Source organism: Ricinus communis, chromosome 8 (assembly GCF_019578655.1).
Source record: "Ricinus communis isolate WT05 ecotype wild-type chromosome 8, ASM1957865v1, whole genome shotgun sequence".
Classification (NCBI taxonomy): domain Eukaryota; kingdom Viridiplantae; phylum Streptophyta; class Magnoliopsida; order Malpighiales; family Euphorbiaceae; genus Ricinus; species Ricinus communis.
The window spans coordinates 1,205,806-1,211,962 of NC_063263.1; positions in this window are offsets into that span (position 1 = coordinate 1,205,806).

Genomic DNA, 6,157 nt, shown 5'->3' on the forward strand with positions numbered 1-6,157 from the left:
TTATCCACCACCGAAGTAGAATTTGTTGCAGCCTGATGTTGTTGTAATCAAATTTTATGGATAAAACAACAATTTAAGGATTATGGCCAAGTGCTTAGTCACATTCTAATTAAATGTGACAATACTAGTGCAATAAACCTATCTAAGAATTCCATTCATCACTCTAGAAGTAAACACATAGATATTAGACACCATTTCTTAAGAGATCATGTTCAAAGTGGAGATGTAGTATTAGAATTCATTGACACAAACAATTAACTTGTTGACATCTTCACCAAACCCCTTAGTGAAGATAGACTAAACTTCAATAGGAGAGAATTAGGCATGTTTGATGGAAATCATCTAAATTGATTGCTTCTTGATTGTATATTTTGATTATGAATGGAGTCAAACTTAGATCAATGAGATAATTTTATTAGTTGATTCATCCATACATACATCAATGTGAATAACATATATTATGGAACAAAAGAAAACATCACTTGCATTCAACTTTTTAATCACCTTATGTGAAATTCCAAAATTCGCGGTCGCGAAAAATGGAAAAGATTGAAGCATTGCTTTTGTGGTAAAACTGCCAATTTTTGAGGTTTTGAGCCTCATCATCATGGTCGTGAAGCTAGTCAAACTAGCATGTCTAACATGAATTTGAAATTTATGGTCACACTCCATGATCGTGGTCGCGAATTGCACAATTCTTGCAAAAAAATTTATCGTTATTTTGGACAAATTACGAGTTACACCTCTTAAATGTAATTTTACTGTTTTCTTAACTCCTTTTTATGTATAAATACCCCGTAGACCTCGTTACATGCATCTTAACTCTTTCAATCATTCTTCAAGCAATTTCTCTCTTTTTCAAAGCTTTTTATCACTTCTTCAAACATACATTTTATTTCATCTTCATCTCTTCTCTTTCTCTCTCTCTCTCTCTCTCTCTTAAATGGCTCCTAAGAACACCACTTCTCAAAGGCATAAGGATAAGGGTAAGGCCCAAGATGCAAATCTTCTTGCCTTATCACTAGACATACACACAAGAACAAAGGGTACCACTCAAGAGGTAAGATCACAATATAAAACTCTTGGTGAAGATGTTTTCAAGCACGTCAACAATATTTAAATGTAGAAGTTGGTATACCCAAATATGGATGGGCACAAGGAACTAACTTTGGAGTTCCTAAATTCTCTCGAAGTAAGCAAAAGGCAAGGAGGAAACCTTGGGTATTTTAGGATCTCCTTCAACCTTTTTGGACAAAGATGAAAATTGATAAGAAGTGAACTTTGAGGGGTCTTCAACTTCCAAGAACATGGCATCACGGCACTTGGCGATTTACAAGTAAGTTTAGTTTTCTTTTGGAAGGAAATTTCTATTGAAACTAAACTTGATAAAAACCCAAATGCCTCTTCATAAGATCATCACACTAACCATTCATGGAAGGTATGATGGTAATGAGAAGATCACTCAAAAGGACCTTTGCATCCTTTATTGCATAGTCTATAACAAGCCTATTCAATTAACCTACTTCTTAATTGATCATCTTCTCCACCTCTCAAAATCTTCCCGTGGTTGTGTCATGGTTTTATCATATGTCTTTACGATTGCAAACTACTTCAAATTTCTAACCCCCACAAACCTTGCCTTTCTAAATAACCCCTCTACCTTTGAGCACCAATTACATAACCATTCAATACTTCCTTCGCTCCAAAGTTCTAAAGAAAAAGAATGATAAGTCCTTGAAAATTATTTTGGGTGCTAGTATCGTGTCATCCATGGAACAATCAAATGAAAAGAAAAGGGCACATTTGAATATTGAGGCGGGCGAAAAGGAAGAAGAAGAGGAAGTTGAGGAAACAAAAAATGAAGAAGAAAGGGTGGAGCAAGAAAACTGGTGTACCTTAGGGGAGAATCTATCTAAGGGACAAAATGATGATATTCATGACAAGACAAGCAAAGAGAATTGAGAAGTTCTATAGGCTTCTCAAACATGTCCATGAAACGTCATCAAAATGAAAAGCATCATAGGGTACCTCCTTACTGTCCGAACTCATAAAGCTTATTCGATGATGAGTTTAGTGATGAGGAGGATGAAGAGGTAGAAGAGACAAGTGGTTCTAAGGATATCTAGAAGCCATTTCTTTCATCTCATCTTGCATTGCATTCATATTTTTCATTATTTTTCATCTTTTTCATTATTTTTGTGTTTTTGTTTCTTTTGTTTTGTTCTCATTGTCCCCATCTATGTAATTTTCCATTCCAATTAATATGATTTACCTTTTATTTTACTTGTGCCTAATGATTCCCTTATGTATGTCTTCCCTTTAATTTTTTCTTGATCTTTTTATCCTTCTTTAATGCTTATACAATTGTGATCTTTTAAATTTAATAAAGGGGGATAGGGTATAGAGAGATATAAAGCAAAAACCTTCTTTAAATTACATGCATAAATTGAGGGGGAGTAGGAATTGAGGGAGAGTCATAATTTTACACTTTCTTAATCTATTTTATCTTTTTTAATCAATTTGTTCGTCAAAATAAAAAAGGGAGAGATTGTTAGCCTAAGTGCCTTGTCACATAGCTTATTCTCCTATCTTTTGATCGTAACAAACAAATTGATACTTGGACTAATATCTTTCTTGAGTTTCATTAGTGTAGCATAAATGAAGTTCAAATCGCGACTGTACCATAAGGGCGTGCCTGCAAAAATTAACACTTTGGTGGCAGCAACTTCTAGTCTACAATTACTCAAAATCACGACTGCACCATGTAGGTTGCAGCCACGAAAATCGAAGGTTTGAAGGTAGAAGTCTCTGGCATTGAAAAGCTTAAAATTGCGACCGTACCTCAAGAGGGTGCGTTTGTGAAAATTGAAGACTGAAGTATCCGTTAGAAAATGCCAACCACATATCAGAAAGTCACCAATGTTATGCCACCACAACAAATAGCCATTGGAGGATTTCAAGAATTGCGACCACGATTTTCATTTTGACAAGTGCATTTAATGCACTGTCTTAAAGTAAAAATTAAAGGATCTTTTGTATTATGAGAGCAACGGCTCTTTGGAATTTTTAGGCTATAAAAACAACACAAAGTGGTTATTTATGGTTGATCAACAACCTCTAAAATTCTCAATAATTGTGCATTCATTTCTTTTCTTCTTGCAATTAATATTTCTCTTATTTCGTTATTGAAAAAGCTTGAATGCTCATGTGAGGTTTGGGTGTAAGCCAAAAATACTTGGATTAAGGTTTAAGGATTAGCCTAGGAAAACTCTTGTAAAGGTTGTGTGTGAGCCTAAGAAACAAAAGTATGTAAGGTTTAGAGTGAGCCCTAAACATTAAGTTGAGAGTGAGCTTGAAAAGCTCCAAGTGTAAAGATTTTAGTATATTAAATATCCAATTGTGTATTAGGAGTGGATGTAGGGTTTGTTAACACCCAAACCACTATAATTCTTCGTGTATTATTCCTCTTACTCTCACTCATTCTTCTTTAACATAAAATTTTAAATTACCATCTTTTCCCAATTCACCAATTCAACCCCCCTTCTTGATTCATAAGGGAAAACACATGGAATTAAAGGATTTTAATTCATAATCTATATTTATTACCAACATGTTAGAAATCTTATGGATCACACACAAATAGGCTCTAAGTGAGGATTAGAATGAAGCTAAGCTTTAGGCTTAAGCTCATATATATTGGGCCTAATTAAAGGTTAATTAATTAAGAGCTAATGAACCTTGTATAATGTGACTATGATAGGTTTAGTATTCATGGATTAGATCTTAATTAATCAAAGTTCAATTAGAAAGATAAAAGCTCAACTTAATATAAGGTAGGATTTGGTAGTAATCCTAAGTATTTAAGGACTTTGATTAAAAGGCCATATATATATATAAAGATACATGGAGCGGCAAGGATTGATGTTTTCTTATTGAGAAAAATGTATTTTAGAATACATACCCAAGATGAGTCGATCAATAAGATTAATTTATTCATCTTCCTTGCTTAGAACTAGCATTCAATCTCCTACATCTCTTTTCAATCTCTTAAAAGTTGTTTAAGAGATCTTTGCTTAGAAGCTTGTGTGGATCACCAAAAGAGGCTGGTCATTTGAGTAGCTTTGAAGTGCATCAATCATCCTAAAAGAATTAAGAATCAATAAAGCTAGAAGCACTCCATAGAATCAGTGGCATACTCCATCTATAAGCCTTATCCATCTTTTAATTGTTTTATACGTTATGACTACTTTACATCAATGAGATCCTTGATGAGAATTGAAAAAAATTATTTTAATTTCGTTGTACCTTTCTCTATGTCTTATATAAATTTCTAATAGTGGTATCAGAGCCTCCATTTATTAGTTTAGTCATAATGATTGCAAAATCGTTAATTAATCATAAGCATGCAAATTTGGAACTTTTGGGTTGTTTTAGAGATTTCGTTGGTTGTCATAGCTATGCTTGGAATTTTTAGGTGATTCTTGTTGCATGTGAACCTTAAGGTAGAACTTATGATTTTGATATTTTTATAATTTTTGAATCTCGCTTCATTATAGTTTGGCTGTTGGGAGTCTATGCCATGTGCACAGACAGCTTTGATGTGATCAACAACACCCAATCTTTAATGAAATTGGATGGAAAAAGTTAATTGAAATAAATGCATGGGTAATTGTTACAGAAATATTTCTTGAATATTTCATGTCTGAAATTCATTCAAAATAATTTGGAATTGGATTCTTGATGATCAAAATAAAACTATGCATAAACTACACATCCTAAGGTTTTGGTATATGCATGTGTGTATGGGTTTTGATTTGATTTGATTTTGGACAGCATTGAATATGCTTTAGAATATGAAGAGCGAACCTTTAGATTATTGGAAATTTAAGGTTTGAGAACTGATAGGTCACAAATAGTTATATTTATTGTGTTTAATTTCCTTGCGATTTGGTTGAATAATGTACTTAATTATGGAAATTATGTTTATTCTGACTTAGGTGATGAAATATCAAGGATGGAGCAAAATCCAGTCTAAAGACATGTTTTAAGTCATCATTTATCAGAAACTAAGTGTTTTGGAGGAAGTGCAGAAATCTGCACAGAAGATCATTGTCGACAAGGCGTGACCACACCTTTATAAGCTCCGTCGATCTCGAGAAAACTCATCGACAAGGCGTGACCACGCCTTGCACCCCATGAGCTGCTAAAAGATGCGAAGGAGAGCTTCGAAATTTTCAGAATTTTCATTGTGGTGGACCTATCCCTAGTTAATCTCCTCTATTTTTGGAAGTGTTGGATTAATAGAACTTTCTTCCATGTATTTAGGGTTTTAATTTATTTAGATCACTTTTAATCTTATCCTTTCTTGTAGGGATAAGATTAAATAGGAAGCTTATTTCTTTTTTATAAGGATTCTATTAGGGTTTAGGATTTTACTTCCTATATAAGGACGGCTGGAAGTACCTTTAAATATTCATATTCTTATTCTTCTTCTACTCTCTACAATTCTTGTGAATTCTTACTCCACCATGAGTGGCTAAGTTCTTAGTTTCTAATTCAAGAGTGAATAAATTCCAATTGTGATTTTGTGAGGCTTTGTGCTTAACAGAATTCTTCTTTAATTCAAGTATTCTTTATTTCTTGTTCTTATTATTTATGAATTATTGATATTGATTGAACTGACAACTCAACTTTGATATTGATTTTTCTATTGCTAAACTTTGAGTTTGTGATCCGTAATTGTCATGAACGATTGACACAAGTAGCAAGGAGCTGGCTCATGTGTGTGTGATTACGACTTATTCGAATTACATAGCTTTCATGATAGGCTCTAAGGAAATAAAGGAACAAGGTTATTTCAATTGCAGTTATCTCAATTAAATTAATGTTGGTTTAGTCATTCTCATTATTCTTAATGCTATCATTAAGTTGATATGGAACGGTATCGTGCCCAGTTGACTAATGATAAGTCTTGATTTGGATGTTGGGTTTGAGTCAATTGTATTAGGAGAATTACACTTATTACGGCTTTTTCGAATAAGTAGACTAAGTACTTGAATAGAATAATTGATATTTTAGCCTATGATCATGATTACAATTGGATGGAATTAGCACTCTTGAATTGGAAAGTTGTTAAGAATGATTTTTATTTACTTTA